The sequence below is a fragment of the Chrysemys picta genome, chromosome 1 (genome assembly GCF_011386835.1).
Source record: "Chrysemys picta bellii isolate R12L10 chromosome 1, ASM1138683v2, whole genome shotgun sequence".
NCBI classification, from domain to species: domain Eukaryota; kingdom Metazoa; phylum Chordata; order Testudines; family Emydidae; genus Chrysemys; species Chrysemys picta.
The window spans coordinates 294292740-294310562 of record NC_088791.1 but is presented as its reverse complement, the minus strand read 5'-3'; the positions used below and the strand labels follow the sequence as shown (position 1 = coordinate 294310562).

General features: G+C 36.8%; 1 protein-coding gene across 18 annotated transcripts in view; it reads left to right on the top strand.

Moving 5' to 3' along the window:
- TSC22D1 (TSC22 domain family member 1) overlaps positions 1 to 17823 on the top strand; it is a 142372-nt gene that overhangs the window by 17431 nt on the left and 107118 nt on the right. For 5 of the 18 annotated variants that reach the window (XR_002888692.3, XR_010600702.1, XR_002888694.3 and 2 more), the window contains exons 2-3: positions 15779 to 15933; positions 16662 to 16731. The exons of 4 other annotated variants lie outside the window; for them this stretch is intronic. The gene's annotated coding sequence lies outside the window, so the exon portion shown is untranslated. Of the gene's footprint in view, positions 1 to 15778; positions 15934 to 16661; positions 16732 to 17823 lie in introns of those variants that run through there. 9 more of the 18 variants (XR_255257.4, XR_010600706.1, XR_255256.4 and 6 more) reach the window with 4 other exon arrangements.

Here is a 17823-nt window from a genome sequence, read left to right as displayed (position 1 = left end):
TAAAGCTTCTGGTATTTATAGTTGTTGGAGAGAGGATGGTGCACTGATTCGGTATGATAACTCTTATGTTTCAAACTAGAAATAAAAAAAAATGGAGTCGTAAATCAAATCTCAGTTTTGCCTAGTTGAGTACACGGGCTCAAGGTAGGTGGGGAGGAGGGGAAACTAATGTAATGGGATGAAAAGGCAAATCAATAGTCAAGATTTTTTTTTCCTATTCAGTTATTTATAGAATCTCAAATGATCAAAATTGGTCATGTGGCCATTAAATACCAACCATAACTCGATGACCTAAGTCACTGACTTAATATAATAATAAAGTTAAGATTGTGTTGGATTTTTTAGATACAGAAAAGTTGTAGCCAAAACAATATTATAGTAAAGCATCACTACAAAAATGTCAAAATTAGGAGTGCTGTTAAACTCCATGGCTGAATTGAAACATTCTCATTCATTTAGCCTTTGTTGCTCAGAAAGCCATTCTCGTGCTTGAAAAATGTAATTGTCAGCACATCAATTGCTTAAAATAGCACTTCAGACACTAAAGCTCTGACATGGAAGCGCCACTGGAAAACATCCAAGTGGCCTGTAAAAGACAAATACTGTAAACCATGTATAATAAGCTAAGCTTTTTCAATTTTTTTAGAAATATTTTAAGCTGATTTCTGAAAAACTTGCACTTTATAAAAAAATTTTTTAAATTGTGTTCATAAACCATAGAATGCTTTTAAGAAGGAAGTTGCAATGCTTTGGCTAAAAACACGGGTTAATTACATTATAAATGCAAATATTTAATTTAGTTTTCTGTTTCCATAAATTTATTCAGGGCAATTAGCCATAAGTAGATACAAAAGACAAAGGAGGAAGTTCCATCAGTAGGGTGCAAGGCCAACACACCTTAAGCGTCTGGGCTCCTCTGATATCCCTACCCCATGTCTTTTTAGATGCTTGTCTGTCTACTGTCAGGGTCCACAACAGGACCCAGGTGTTCTTCGTCTTCGATTCAAATGTCTTTCTTGTAGTGGTCTAATAAACTTGAAGATCTATGCTGGAAGCAAAAGGCACTTTCTATTGTTCTCTTCCTTCTAGCTGGGAGGGGAGGAATCTCTTCTACTGCACCCTTCTAGAGGTGTTTCTGCTGCAAGAGGAAGGAAAGAGGTGTCATTTACTATACCCTTTCCAGTAGCCTCTGTGAATAACTCCACTGCCTGTCTTTGCTCCTATTTTTCTAAGCAGCATTATTATTAAATTACCATATTTCTTTCATTTCAGTGCTGTTTTCAAGGTTCTAAATAAAAACAGTGAAACTAACTAGTCTTGTTTTTACTGCTCTCCTAGCCATTCAAAGTGTTTCCCTTGTCACTGGGTCTCTTTTTAATCTCTGATTTGTGTGTGTATTCACTCTATCTTTTTTGCTCGTGTGTGTTACAATAGCTAGTCACAACAGGGAAAGTCAAGGACTTGACTCTGAACATCCATGTCTCTTGTTTTTAATGGCCTTTAATGTCTCATCTGTTGTATGCATCACCCTAGCAACTCTAGAAAGATGTTTAAGAATTCCTGAAAAAGTGTACTTCAGAGTTGAGTAGCTTGGTTAGTTTTTAAATTACTTTGTCTTGGTAAGATCTTTACCATCAAGAGTTAGTCAGCATGGTGAATGTATCTCTGCCCTTTCACCTGTGGTGAGTTTGGCAGCAGAATGTTTACAGCATAAAACATAGTATGTATGTTTCGCCTGGTTGCCACTTGCAAATGAATATTCTGCTTCATCATCAGTTTGTACCTTGATAGAGATCTTACTTTTGTTTTTTAAAAAGTGGTAGTTCTTGCATCTACTGCTAAATAGATATTCTTCATTGGAATGCTTGTATACATGGGTACAAAGAAAATTTTTTCTCTGTGAAACAATCTCGAGGATTCTTGCTGAAATAAAATATTGGAAAGGAAATTCTCCCTAACAAATTTAAAATGTGAACAGTTTAAAATACTATATCCATAAATATTGAGGGTTTTTTGTAAATTCAATTAAAGTACAGTAAAATAAGTGAATAATTGGGGGTAAGGGAGAAAGCAAAGTAGTGTAGTAGACTAAATACTCTATTTTATGGTTGAAATAGGGGTACAAAAATTATTGAAGGCACCCGAAAAAAAGGGAAAAAGCAAATACACAGTTTGTAATATTTCCTAGTGTACCTCCATACTGTGTAAGAGTTGAGCATTTAGAGAAATATATAAGATTTCTAAATTTACTATAAAAACAATAAGGAAAATTGTTTTGAAAAAATGTAGTACCAGATTTGTTAGAAAAGTGGTTTCAAAAACAAACATCCACTGAGCGCTACTGTAGCATCTTCTGTCTTGCTATTTTTTTCTGAATTTTAAATTTGGCATTCAAAGTCTTTTGTATTGTACTGTCTGTACATGCAGTCGTATATCACAGTATGGTTAACTTGCTCATAGACAGACAAAAATAAAAATTCGCTCAGTGCAGGAAACAGAAATGGTACTGGATATATTGAATATCCTTTAAAATTTTTTGCTGAGTACAGTGACTTCATTAAAGTTGTCCATAGGCCCCAGGATTGACTGCTGTAGGCCCCATGTTGTTATCAAATCTATTTCAAACCTGCTGGCTTACCTTAATTAGTAATTGATACCCTCTTAATCTAAACTGAGAAGGGAATTGTGTGATCAATGTAAGTTTCAGTTTTGCAAAACCTCTAGTCTTGCATTATAACTGCTCAGTCTCCTTTTCGGGGGAGTGTTACCCGCACAAAATTCTGTTACTCACACTCTAGGAGCCCCCCACCTTTACCCTTTTCCTGGGGCTCAAGGTGTAACGCTCTTAATTTAGGCACCAACCCTTTTCCTTCCTTACTCTCTGCGGGTTTGTGGTGTCTTTCACCAGTGAAAGAGCCTTACACAGTAATATCCTACTTAACCTCTCTTTATTAATAATCACCAAAACACCATGTACATGCTACACATACGATGCTCACCACTCCCAATAACACAGATGAGCTTTTCTGGATGGCCAGTCAGGATCAGGTCATCTGGGGGACTCCAGTTTCTGCACGGTGCCATTGGCAAGATGTTGAGGTCTGGCAGTTCTAATCTTTGGGCTGTATTCTGGAGTTGGTTTCCAAAGAACTTCCTTTTGGACTCAAGTTTCACTATGTAAACTAGAGTCTTGCTTAGCTATACACTAATCATTTTACTAAAATTTTACTAACTAATCCTAACATATTGTAACAAAATTCTCTAACCAATCATACCTCACCACCTTAATTACACTTAGCAAAATTAATTATGTAACAGACAGAAACAATCAAAGAACCAGACAGAGATCATGCAGATAAACAATAGAGAAGTGGGGACTATAAAGTTAAAATAATAAAGTGAGGCTTTCACAACCACAACTATTGATAACTGATTTCTTGCCAGACAGAATGCTATCAGACTAAGTTTTCTTTAACCATCTTAAGATCTGTTTCTTTATGTAGTGATAGTGGGTGCTATTAGGGCAGGATCCCCTTAACCGTCTGATATTACATTGTTTGTTTTAATGTAATTTAGATGGAATGTGAGGATGTGACTTTCTGCTTCTTGGGTAATGACTGCTGCTCTCCTAATATGGCTGCAGACAAAGGCCTTAGGACTTAAAATATGGCTACAGGAAAAGGCCTTATCCTTACAGAAAGGAAGTATCCCATAGTACTTTTGAGGTCGTAACTGCTTTAATTGCTGAGACTAATGTAAGAGCTCCTAAGAAATGGGTCCCAAAGTTAAAGAGTAAAGATGAGACACAAGCTTATAACACTTGAGCTGCCAAGAGTGGTTGTGCTAGGAACTGATAAGTAGTGCCAACTTGAGCTTTAGCCTATACCTCCTGATGCGGGAGCCAAGTTGAATTAAAAGCACCACCACACTTGAGTAAAGGGTTTTTGTGTGTAGGTGAGACTCAAGTTAGTGGCAACATTAAGTTATAACTTGAGGTTAAGTCTCCAGTCAAGGCAAGTATGAAGTGCCTAAATCACTGAAAATGGTACTTACATGCCTTAGTCATTTAGGTGCTTTTGAAAATGTTATCTTTGAGCTATTTTGTAAATATAGGTATTGTATTTGATTTTCAGCAGCTGTGCCAGGAATCATGGTTTAGAAGCTGAAAGATTCCACACACATTTTAGTGATTGTGGCTTCTGGAGGAGGAAGTTAACTGGTCTGATTTTGGTATAATCCAAATTACTTTGAATGTGATTACAAATTAGTGGTAGAATGGTCATTAATCTGAGGTCCAGAAAGTCCTGTAGATGTCACTCTTAAAGTATGAATGGAATAGCAAAATATCAATTTTAAAATAATCCTAAACAGCTGAGTAAGTACTCAAATTACTATATGTTTAACAGATTATTTAGCAACATGCATTTTCCAACAGATGTCAAACATGGAAATCGGTAGCATTGCATAACATTGTAGTAAATGACAGAATTGGGTGTAAAAGAAATGAAAAAAACAAATGACACAAAGCTTCCTAATTGCCCAAAAACCAATTGGATGGTGTATAGTTGATGCACAGGACTGCTTGTCAAGAAATTTGGGATCTATTCCCATTTTTGCCACAGTCTTAGGTGACACTCTGAGTTTTATACAGGAAATGATCTGTGCTTCATTGAAAAATGGGGATAGTACAACCTTATCTAATAGATGTGTTGAGTATAAAGCTTTCCCTTAATGTTGGTGAAGCATTTTGAAATACTTGAATGGAATGTGTTATAAGTATCATGATATAAAATATTGCATTAAAATGTAAAGAATCATATTTAGTTATTTTTATTACTGTTCAGAAAATAGTTCACTTATTTGGCTGTCGAATTTATCCCTGATACTTGAATAATTAATTTGTATTTAAAATTGGCAACACTAGTAGAGTTAACTGAGTGGCCCTTCTGCTTTTGTGGATTGCCCTGAGATGAAGGAAAACTAAGTTCCTTGAACATCTTTAGCACCTGAGGTAATTGGGACAACAGGATTGGAAATTAAATTAAATATGGTCGCTATTTTTTACAATTCTTATTTTGACATGTTTACAGTGTGCCAGGTGCTGTTCACACCGACAGAAAGATCCTTGCTGTGGACTGTTTAAGAAGACAAGCAGTGTACAAAGGATTGGGGAGAGGGATACAGTCTGAACGTGTACAGCAGTGGTTCTCAACCTGGATCCCCGGGACCACCAAGTAGGGCCGCGTTAGACTTGCTGGGGCCCAGGGCAGAAAGCCAAAGCCCCACTACATGGGGCTGAAGCCCAGGACCCTGAGCCCTGCCACTTGGGGCTGAAGCCTGAGCAATGTAGCTTTGCCAGGCAGTTGCCCTGCTTGCTACCCCCTAATGCTGTCCCTGGCTTTTATATGCAGAAAACCAGTTATTGTGGCACAGGTGGGCTGTGCAGTTTTTATAGCATGTTTGGGGGCCTCAGAAAGAAAAAGGTTGAGAACCCCGGTGTCCAGTATATGTTTAGTTGCTGTGGGCTTTTTTTTTAATATATATGACTGCCCCATAACTTGTTCATTATAAGTGGGCTGACATCTTCAAGGCATCACAAAAAAGGGGGTCTTGAGGAGGTATTTGAAGGAGAGGTTAGAGGCTTTATTGATTAGTTCATGGAAGATGTTCGATACTTGGGGAGCAGCATGGAAGAGAGTGCAAAAATATATTGGCAGGGTGGTGGGCAATGCGTAAAATAAGTAACTAAAGAGAGGAACAGCTGTGAAGGTACTTAAAAATGAGGACGAGAGTCCTTAATCTAATGTGATGGGAAATGACGAGCCAGTGGACGAACGGAATGAAGCAAATTTCGAATGATGCATGAGGAGGAGGTTGTTGTAAAGACTGGAGATGATGGAGGGCTTGAATGAGAAATGTAGCAATGCGGATAGAGTGAAAAGTCCAGTATTAGAAACATGACCGAGGAAGAAATAGAGTATGTGGACACAACCTTCGGGGGGGGGGGGGGGGGGGGGAGGGTGTCTGTTTCTTCCCCCACCCACGTTTATGGGTATGTGAAAATATTCCAGTCAAACAGAATGGGGAAGGGGTTATTTCTGAGAGCTTATGTACAGTGCCTGTTCTGCAGTTGATAATTTCTTATATGTAACCTTATTACCTTTACTCTCCACCATCTTTCCTTTCCTCTCTCCCTACTGTTTGATACTCCCTGCATTTTGTTTCAAATTAATTTTTAAATTCTTCGAGGCAGAGACCATAAATCCTATCTGTGCAGTGCCTAGCATAGTGGACTCGAATCTTGATTTAGACCTTGGGTTGGCACTGCAATGCAAAATCTATTCTTTGTAAATGAGACACTTTAATGTAGTTTTTTTTTTTTTTTTTTTTTTAAAAACACTATTAAGGTTGCAAAATCAAGCACTTCAGAATTAGAAAATGCCAGAATTAAATTTGCCAATGTGACCTTAATTTGGCCCTTTTGTGCAGATGCATTATTATATAGTCTTTAATTATATGATCACAACCTTAATAATCCTTTAATATACCTTTTTGTGTGTATTTTCCTTGCTTTTAAAAAAAGGAAACTGTATAAAAACAGAAGTGATGACATGGCATTATATTGATACCCACGTGGGTTATCAGAATGGTTGTAACCTTTAGATCCACCACACAGTCGTCTGTCATTTTGAGCTAATAGAGTAACTGATTGTCATCCTCCATCTGGACTAGTAATAGAGGGGAATGGGACACTTTGCCAGTGGGTTTCAAACGCTAGCTGACAGCAGAAGAATGGTTCTAGTCCAGGCTCTGGAGGAAGTGTGTGTTTTTAGTTGGCACAGACTCTTCTGTTTATTCCACCTCCGCCCCTCCCCCCCAATTGTGGCCCTTTCTGTCCTGGCCCCTTCAACCTGTCCTTGTCCTAGTACTGTCTCCTTCCTACTCCAGGATCTTGGGCCCAGTCCCATTCTCTTCACCTAGTTAGTTCCAGTCTCCACTCCTTAGGGTTCTCAATCCAGTCTTCTTGCCCAGCCAGTGTCAGTTCTCCCCCAATTTCTTGACAGATCTGTCTCCCCTCTCCAGCCACCTCCATCCTTCCACCCCCCTGGTTCCCAGTGCTAGTCTTCTTCCCCAGCTAGTCCCAATCCATTCCCACTCCCACCCTGGCTCCCAACTCAGACCCAATCTATTTTCCCCTAGCTTCGTTCTCTGAAACAGCTGAACCACTTTGGCTGCCTTTTTTTTTATTTTAAGTGCAGCCTGAGATACTCACTGTGGACAATTTCAGCTGTTAAGCAGTTAGTTTGGCAAAGTCCTAAGCAACTGAAAACAGGGTATTATAGTGGGATCTGTTGGACAACCTTAGGCTGCTCTACACTAGAAAATTAGGTTGGTTTTACTACGTTGGTCAGGGGTGTGAAAAATCCAAACTTCTGATGGTATTGTTAAGCCAACCTAAATCCCTTTGTAAACCGTGCTAGAACCACAGAAGAATTCTTCTGTCAGCCTAGCTACCTCTCTGGGAGGTGGATTACCTATGCTGATGGGAGAACCCCTCTTGTTGGCAGAGGTGGTGTCTACACTGAAGCCGCTGGAGTGCTTTATGTGTAGACAAGCCCTTAATAAGCAATATATTCTATATATGTTATGTGTGTGAGCATAGCAGTATTTTAACTATTGATAACTGTGCATGTCCATAGTTGGATCATAGGATAGCTAATGACTTGGAAATGTAGCAAATCCTAAATCTTAGAGGGACCAGAATACTTTTCTCAAATTCCTAAATAGGTGCAGAGAAGGGCCCCAAGGCTTACTAGAAGATTAGAAGGTTTATGCAGAAAGACTTCAAAAGCTTCATTTTTTTTAGCCTTCAAAAGAATACCATAAAAGAGGCCTAATTAATATGGAAATATCAACGTCGCCAAATAAATACTTAAATAAGGATCTAATCAGCTTACATGAGACCACCATCTGAAGCTGGCTAGAGAGAGGTTTAGAATGGATATTGTGAAGAATAGGCACATCATTTTCCAAGATGATGTAGACCTGGAACAAGCTACCAGGGAAGGGAGATAGTTTTAGTAAATTCTACTTAAGAAAAGGATAGCTCTAATGTCTAGTGATATTGTCAGATATGTCTGATAAACAAGCAAGGTTTTCTTCCTAATACATGTACCAGTGATTCTTGTTAGCCTTAAAGTTCACTGTATTTGTGTCGTATTGAATTATGAACTTTCTAAAAAGATCTTCTGATCACGGACATGGAGGTAAGAGTATTAGAGGATGAGTGTCAAGAGATGAGCAGGATTGCAAACTAGTTGGGGTGGGGGGGGGGGGGGGGGAAGAAGTGTGTTTTTGCTTGAAACTGGGGAGAATTACTAACCAAATACAAAGTTAGTCTACTATTTGTTGAAGTATGATAGTGTTTCTTTTGACTGTGGGAAATAGCAAATAAAACATCTTTATTCTGAATGTTGGCATCTGATAATGTTTAGAACGTTAATCTTATTTTTAATAGACTGTTTTGAGCTCTTGAAAACTTTTATTTTCCCTGTAAGCTAATGTAAACAGCTCAGTATTTTCAGTTGTACGTACCTCAACTCTGTGTGCCATTTTACCTCTGTCTCCTTTTTCAAATGCGTTCTCAAAACTCTCCAGTCCCAATTAACCTTTTTTTGCTGACCTCCTTTCTATTCATGCCCTCTTGCTTTCCTATTGTTGTCTTCCTTTACTGTGTTTGTCTAATTTAGATTCTAAGCTCCTGGGGAACCTTGTCTTTTTATCATTTGTAATGTACAATAATCTCCAATGGCACAGTATCAATGTAGTACAATATTAATAAATTTGTGTAAGAAATATATTTAAAAGATCTTTCTGCATGCGAAAGATGTGCATTTGATTGGCAGTTCAGTATTACAATGGTATAAGCGTCTCAAAATGGCTTATATGCACAAAGATGGAACCTAACTCTTCTGTGTTAAACCAAATAGTCCTGTATAGTATATTAACTAGTAATTGGATGTGCTCTAATAATTTAATATAGAGCTAAATTATCCAATACCCTTCGCAGGTGCCCTTTGCCAAAACTCAGCTTATAAAAATTCATCAGAAATTTTTGCTTGAAGCGTGGTGTGTTGGTTAGTAGCCTATGGAAACAAAATTTTAGTGTTGCCACGTGAAGAATTAAAGTGAATGATTTCAAGTTCATTTGCTAATTTAAGTCAACAAAGGAAGTTGGCGGGGAGTACTAATTCAGTATTCAGTGTTGCCTTTTGAATCGAGGTGAAAGAACTGACACTGGTGTTTCCGTTTTGGGAGTGATCATGTATGTATAACTGAAGGCTTGAGATTAATGATAGTCCTAAAAAGGCTTGCCAAGTTGCTGCATTTAAAATATTCTTTGGTTTGGTTAGTTTGTATGCTTTAGGTAGATGGGTTTTGATAACTTTTTCTCTTCCAATATTCTGTTGGGTATATGATGGGAACAGTGGTAGGTGTGCAACATGTAAGAGAAGTGAGGGCGGTGCGAAGGCAACAGGAAAAAGTAATCAAGAGAGTTCTGTATGTAATTCTAACAAGTTACATTACCCTTAAATGATGTAGAGTCCCTGAGATAAGCAATAGAGCGGGGTTGGGGTTAGTCGACTTCTTCCAAAATGCATAGTTTCTAAAACTGTTGGATATTGCCAGACTATTGGATGGAAGAGCATATAACTGCAGACGTGCCGTTTCTAAAGTTATATTCAGCAATCATAATACTAAGTGTGTTTTATATAAACTTAATGCACAGTAAACATATCCTCTGGGCATACTGAAATAAGATTTGGGAAAGGTGGTGTTTTGCCGTCATTTATGAGAAGTCAGGTAAGTGAACAGATGCTGGTTTTTAAATGACTAGAGAAATGAGTTGTGTAGTCCGTAAAGCAGAGAGTACTTGGACTTTCTGTATTGGAGGGGAGCTGGGGCGGGGGCAGCAGCAGCGCCGAAGTGGGGTGAAATGGAAACAAACACTCTCAAAACAAAGGCCAAAAAAACCCCTCTTGATCTAAAAAAATAAATGTAAAGTGTTATTTATAATTACTGTTGCCTAACTAAAATTCTAAGAGTTCTGGAACCTAATTCAAGGCACTTACAGCACTGCTTTTTCCTGTGTGTTTTCTTTTTTTTTTTACATATTATCAAACCTTTCAATTATTGCACAATAAAACATTACATTTCAGTGATCAAAACAAGCAGTAGACTTCTTCTGTATTTGCATTAATCATTTCTTTGTCCTATAAAGGTTAATGAAATCAATTTAAATAATTGGTTTTTCAGCACAAAGCTTACTTAAATAAAAGTAATAATAAAAAACAGCTGAGGCACAATAGCAAAAAGGTTTTGAACAATGCTTTTTAGGTTGTATGTTATTGAGCATGTGTTGAGCATTTGTGTATATAGTTATCCTGTATAAATCTAGAAAATTGTAAATTTTTCTAGGTGGTGACTTTGATTTTGTAATTTGAAATTCATGTTCCAAATAGACTTACACACAATTAGTGTGTAAGTCTATCTCAAAACATTTAACAACTCCTTGCTTCTTCCAATAGCTGTGCGTCTGCTTTTTTGAATCATTTTTTTATTGGCAGACATGGAAAAGCAATGTTAATTATGGAAGGGTTTATTTTTGGGACTTTCCTCATAGTTCTCTCAATTTATGAAGACTTATTTGCATGGTTTTGCTTTGTCTGAATAGTGCTCAAAGAGCAATAAATTTTAAACACCTTTTTAAATGCTATTACTAGTAGGGGCTACGTTTTAATTTTACAAATTATTGGTCCTGATACTGCAAACACTTAAGTAGTACATAATTGGACTTGTGAATAATCCGATTAGCTTCAGTGGATTACCTGTGTGTATAAGTGTTTTCAATATTGTTTTGAAGTAACAAAGACTTATGCTGCTAAGGTTTTTATAAAATTACAGTTTTAGCATCATATGCTGTTAAAACTGTAATTTTATAAAAACCTTAGCGGCATAAAATCTTTGTCACTTCAGAACAATATTGCTTCAATGTAAACCATGAAAAGCTTAGATTTTACAGTTTATTGAAGTTATTGAGAATTTAACATTTTCAAACCGTAAAGTTAGCATGGGCCCACTCAGACCTGGGGTGTCTGAAAGGAACTGGGACCAGTCCATTAGCTTTTCCTCAATGTAACTGTTAGGGAGACCAAGTTGCTGCAGATTGTTTTAAGTTTAGGAAAACGGAAGTTAGATGCAGGACACTTTTTTTTTTTTTTTTTTTAATTATCCATTCTTAAAATATTTTTAACAAAAGGTATTAAATTTATATGGCAGAGAACCTGTGCTTCACTTAATAACTAAATGATGAAAGAAAGATTTAAAATTAAGCCATCTCTCAAAATTGGACATATCTCAGACCAAAACAGGCCCTCATAAACTGGTGCTTTGGTAAAACAGTGATAAATATGCCATCTCCATTTCAGTACAACAGTTGGAAATATCATTAAGTATCCTAAATCACTGACCTCCAGACTACAGAATTTCACTTTTATTTCTCTCCTTTCTGAAGTTGCAGTCCATCTTTTTTTTCTTCAGAGTGATGAACTTTCTTGTCTACTCAGCCACCCCACTATCCAGCCATCAAAGAATATCACCAGATCAGGTGTAAGGAATTTGATTACAGGTTGCCCTCACTTGCAATATCTCCTTCGTTTTAAACATTCATTACTCTTCCTCATGTAATACTTTACCTTCCCCTTCCTTGCGTCACTGTACATATCTTCTCTTTCAGTCCCTTTTTAAAGTCACTTGTTCCTCCGAAAGCCGGGGTCCAAATAGGGTGAGAGATGGGGAAGAATGGCCATATTTCCTATGTCTACAGTCTGAGCATTGCTCTTTTGCCATTCTGTGTTTGAGTTCTACTTTAGTTTTTATATATGGCAAAATATGGTACTTATGTAAGCTTCTGCATCACTTAACAGTCATGCCATTATTCAGTATTTAATTGTGTAATACATTTAAATTTTCCTCATGTATAGCTTTAGATTTAGCTATTTCAGTTACCCAAATCAGATTACTTGTAAAAACTAAAACACAACTATAATTTTTGTCTTGTGTTTGGGTTTTATGATTCAAACTTAAGTCTGTTATCCTTGCCATATGCTCACAGCCCCTCTCCTTCCTGGTTCCTCCTACTTCAGGGCCCACTCAGTCATCGCTACAGCTGCCTTCAGTTTAACTTCTGTGAGTTTATCATTAGATTTTATTCAATTTTTTTATCCAACTTCATTTAATTTTTTCTTCAGCTTTCTCTTTTTAGAGTACAGGGGAGGAGTCCGAGTAGAGCTGAAGCCTGAAAATAAAAACTTCAAAAGGTAGAATAGCATATAAGAACCTGTTAACTTACTTTTGCTGTGTGCCGACACAGCATTCAACTCCCCTACTGCACCTTGTAAGGAAGCAGAAGAGTGCAGCAGGAGGGGTTGATGTAGTGAAGCCAATAACTCGGACATATATTAATACTACAGAGCTTGTAACATTAACATACATAATCATTCAGAGCTTGTTACTTTTTGTTTGCTTTGTTCAGCTGAGGAGCAGACTAAGGTGGGTGGATTGCAGCCAAGAAAATGTTGGTATGTTCCACCATCCTCACTCAACTACATCCAAATCCATTTTTTCCCCCTATCTGTTAATGCTTATTTAAAACTTCTGGCAGGTACCAGAGGCAAAACTCAGTAAAATTTGGCTGTACATATTCCCCCTTCTTAAAATCCTACTTTGGACCTAAACACTTAAATTTATAGTGTGGTACTTGTCTCTGCAAGTTGCTTCAGACAGTATCTTTCTCTAATTTTCACATTTATTATTTAATAATAGTAATAATAATAAAGTAAAAGGTCCCTGCTATCTGGTTGACTTGGTACTTTGGACTACCTTACATTGTCACTTCAGACTGTCACAGTGGGACTCTGAGACTGAATCAGTGGAAACCACATTAATCCTCACTTCTTTCATTTAGTAAAGATATATCCTCCTCTAATGAAAGAAATTCTATGGACAGCACCACCATGGATAACAATTACAACAGAAGCCTACCTCAGAAGCTGAAGATTGCAGTCTCTCTATTTAATTGATCAGCCCAACACACTTGATCTCTCCAGTAATGAGTATTAACAAAACATTGTTTAAAATGGCAAGAAGGCCTCTATTTCAATTATCATTGTTATTTCAATTCGGTGTAAGAACTGGGGAGGGCTTAAAGTGCAAAATTAGTATTAGAAGTGGGAATTTTGCTGGCTTCTCGGAGAAGGGTCCCTATTGATATGACAGTCAATACAAATAGTCCCTTTCAACTCCCTTTGGAGAAGCTTTTTTTTTTTTAGGTTAGTTTTTCTCTGGCTTTCATTAAATACTGGATGCAGATGTACATTTTGCTGATGTGTCTTTTGACTTCAAAGAACCCTTTGAACTTAGATTGGTGCTAGGTACATCGACACAAGAGAGGATTGCGTCCCCCTTCCAGTACTTTATAGTGTCTCTTCTCCTTTCACTGAGAGTGCTGTGAACCAACACCTTTTCCTGTAGAGATTCCTTTTAGAATGCCAGTCAGACTCTTGCCTAATTTGTGATGGCCCCTGCCTGTAGTGTTTCATTTTCTTAACTTCCAGTTTGGTTACAATTTTAAAAAGTAATTCTATCAATTCGAGTTTATATTTTATGACTTCTCTTGGATGGTATTTGTTCTGGCACCAGCTTATCTAGCTAGGGTCCAGACTTTGAAAAGTTTCCCCTAATTTGGGGTGGCTTAAGCGGGAGGATGCCTCTGTAAATGAAGCTCAATATGTCTCAGGGTGGGCACTCAAAATTAGAGGCACTCAGAATCAGATGCAACTTTTGAAATACTCAACCTTAACTACTTAAAAGCAAAATTTTGCTTTTAATTGGGAAAAATTCTAAAACGTTGGTATTTGGAAACTCTAGGGTGACATTCCTCTCTTGCCTCAAAGAAATTATAGGCTACAACTGGGAATAAAAAGCAAGGAAGGAGAAAGAGTGAGGAAAAATTCATAATTAGATTTGAACTAAAACGCCTCTGGAAGGATTTAATTCCCTCTGAGCACTTTATTCCTATCTGTTTGTGAAATGCTGATAAAATATTTTACATTTGCAAATCACTGAAGTAAGATGTAAAAAAAAAAAAGCATTGATTTAAAAGCTATAGTTTTTGTAAGTTAAGTTGATTAAACTCTTTGAACTGTGGCACAAGTCAAAGTTGTGTTCAGAATATAATGCTTTTGTTACAGCTTTAAAGATTAAAAAAACCTTCAAAGATGACTCTGCTTTAACTACTTAAATCTTACTAGTCTAGTCCCTTTAAGTGTACATACATTTTAAACATTTAAACTCCTACATAGGGTATGTATGTGATCCTTTAGAATGGTAGCTAATAGCAGTTTATGTTCCTCTATCACTGAGAGAAACTCTATTTTCAGATTTAGGGCCCTATTACTCATTGTAGGATCCCTACTATTTGTATTCTAATGGTAAGTTCCTAGATCTACTGTGTCATTACGTTCAGGGTTTTGGAGCTGTGCTCCAGCTCCAGGCAAAAAACTGCAGCTCCACTGCTCCGGAGCTGCTTTGTGCTCCAGCTCCGGGTTCCGCTCCAAAGCCCTGATTACGTTCCTAAACTCATGCATCAGGAGTCTAAAGTAAGAAGAAAATATGAAGTATTAGTATAAAAATAAAAACATTTCTTTTGACTTCTTTGCATATAATTAAAAATGAGAAATTGGCAGAAGTAATTGTCAAGCATAGAAGTCTTTGCTTAAAATTAATATTTGCACACACAAGCACTGCAATGTGAGACTAGAGTAGTTTTTAAATAGTTGGCAAATAGGAGGGTATTTGAACTAACTGCATTGAACAGCAAGGAAGACTGTCACCTTCCATCATGGTGTGTGCATGGGAGGCCTGAGTTAAATCAGGGTTAAATCACAAATACCACGCCATTGATGCCAATATTTTGACTAATCCTCAAAACTAAGTAGTACACTCCTCATTAGGGCCCTGATCATACCAGAAGCTCAATATAGACAAAACCTTAAGCCTGCACAGAACCTCATCAAAGTCAGTGGTGCTCTACCTAGTTATTGGGTTCTGCCAGGATGAAGCATATTAATGCAAACCTTTGGACCCAGATTGAGGCAGTGCCACAGAGCCTTAAAGAACAACATTATTATAAGTTTGAGAATGCTCATAGTAAAGTGTATGCTAATTGAAATACCAAAAACATAAGACACAGAAAATGTCTGTTTTCCTTAAAGAATTATGCTCTCCGGTAGTTCTTACCATCTTTTTTTTCCAATTGAAGTTAGTATCAGGGTTCACTGCGTGTTCCGCACACTTTCAACCTGAGATCAAGATAATTTGCCTCAATGTTTACTTTTATTTTTTATCCCTGATTTAAAAAAAAAAAAGTGTACATTTAAATTAACACTTCACTTTAATAAAACTTTCCACTGTAAAGGTGGTTGGGGTTAAACATTTACCTTCCTTGATAACTGATTTGCTAGATATTTTTACATATAAGTGTGTGAAAGCAATATGATCTTTTTGTATTTTTATACTTTCTTGGGTTTGAGAGACTTTCACAGCAGAAAATATTTTAAAACCTAAAATAATTTAATAAGTGTGTTTCTACTGCGTCTTTTTCTCATTTTCTCCTAATTTGCTAAACTCTCTTAACATGTGACTTGGATGAATGGAGAAATGACTTCTTCAGAGGCAGCAGCGAACATTTTTCAAGGAAATTTCTGGCACCCCTTTCCCTAGAGACTGAAAGCATCCTTCATGACAGTTGCTTTTAATTCAATGTGGAACACACCCCTCACCCTACAAGACTGTGGAACAGACTGTTCAAAGGTTTGAGAGCAAACACATACTTGCTGTTGGTAATGAAAGGCAAGCAATTAGTGTGTTATTCTTTAAAATATAATAATGGGAAAACAAACAACAAAGCAGCAGCAAATTAAACACAGTTAACACCACTTTCAGAACAGAGTGGAGAGATTTTAAGAAATATTTTAATTTCTAATGGCAGTTGTTAAAAGTTCATAATGCTGTATCTTGATACTAAGGCATATTACTAAAAGAAGAGCAAACTTTTGATTACAGTTAGCTGAATGCTTGATGCTTCTGAAAGCTATACTGAGTTTACATTGTAATGTATTTGAATTGGTTGAAGTTTAATGTAGTATTGTCACTTTCATTAGGCTCCTAAAATTAATTGCTATGATAATTTTTCCAGAAAGGTCAGATGGGATGGAACTTTCCAAATGCTTATCCACCCTTTGTTTTTGTTCTTCAATCATCTCATAACTATTGTAGTGGGGTTTTTAAATAAAGTAGTCCCTGATTCTGCAGCTGCATTAACGCAGGCAGATGCTTGCAGCTCTGCAGAGTCTCATTGATTTCAATTGAATTCCCAAGGAAAGTAAGAGTTTGCCCAACCAGATCCTATTGGAGGACCATAGCTTTATTTGGTACCACATACATAAACAAGTTGTATGCTTGTCTCGTGGGGATTGTGTGTACTGATTTATTTTATGTGAAATGCACAAATAAGAGGTCATTGCTTTTTTTTCCCCAAGTATTTCCCTGCTGAACTGACCACTTGAAAAAAACATTGAGGGATTCTTGATCCTAACAGCTGGTCTTACAGTAAGTCACTTTTTGGAACTATGGGAACTACGATGTTGACCATCTGATTTAAAGCGTTAAAGGAAGCTCAGAGGTACATGAAAATATATACCCTTGGGTTGCAGGAATTGACATTAGATGGTTATTGCTAATATAATTCTTGTCTAGCAAAATAGTAGTGACAAACTATATAGTTTAATTGGCTAAATGCTTAAGGGATATCCCATTTTATTATCATTAAGATTTATTAAAAACTTTATCTGGGCAAACAGCTTGTTAGAGTATCTCAGGTTAAAAATTAGAATAATTCTAAATGAAATCTTACACCACATAAAACATGGTTTAACTTTACAGCCTCAAAACATAACCTTGGGCATGTGCTAGTGATTGCATTGCAGATACTTAATGAAGCAAAACCAATTTCCCATAAGTTAGCTGACTAGCTGAGCCTGAGTTGTCACATGTATCCTGCATTTGCTTTTTTTTGGTTTTGACAGCACTTTCATGCCCTAAGCCTATGTTGTGGTTTTTTTTTTTTATTTTATTTTGGTTTTGGGGTTTTTGTTTGTTTAGAAGGGACAATTCAACATACGTTCACTGATTAAAATAGTCTACCTACAGAAATGGGACAGAGGGGAACAGCTCAACTATCTTAGGCTGAGATTTTTATGCTTCTTTCTGCACTTTGTTCTAGTTTCTTTCACTTTATTTGGTGGTAGGTAGGAAGCTATTACTATTAAAATTACGAGGAGAAAATATAAAGTAGATCTATAATTTACATGTAACATACACTTAAGATTTAGAAATTCCTAATTTAGGTACATCTTCTAGAGTTTGTCTCAAAACATTTATTTTTAATGCAAAGCTTTCCCAGTGCAGGTTGTAATTTAATTTTAAAATTTTACCCTAAAAGAAAATCATGGGGTCAAAGAACCCTTTTTAGTCTTAATAGCTTTTAAATATCTCACTGAATAATGGCCCTTCACATCTGATGAGGGGAGCTGGGGTTATCTTCAGAATCTTCAGATAGAAGATTTTCATTAAATTAATGTAAATTCATATTTTGAAACAATATCAGTCTGTAACTTAGTTATTTTCTTAAGGAAAAATAAT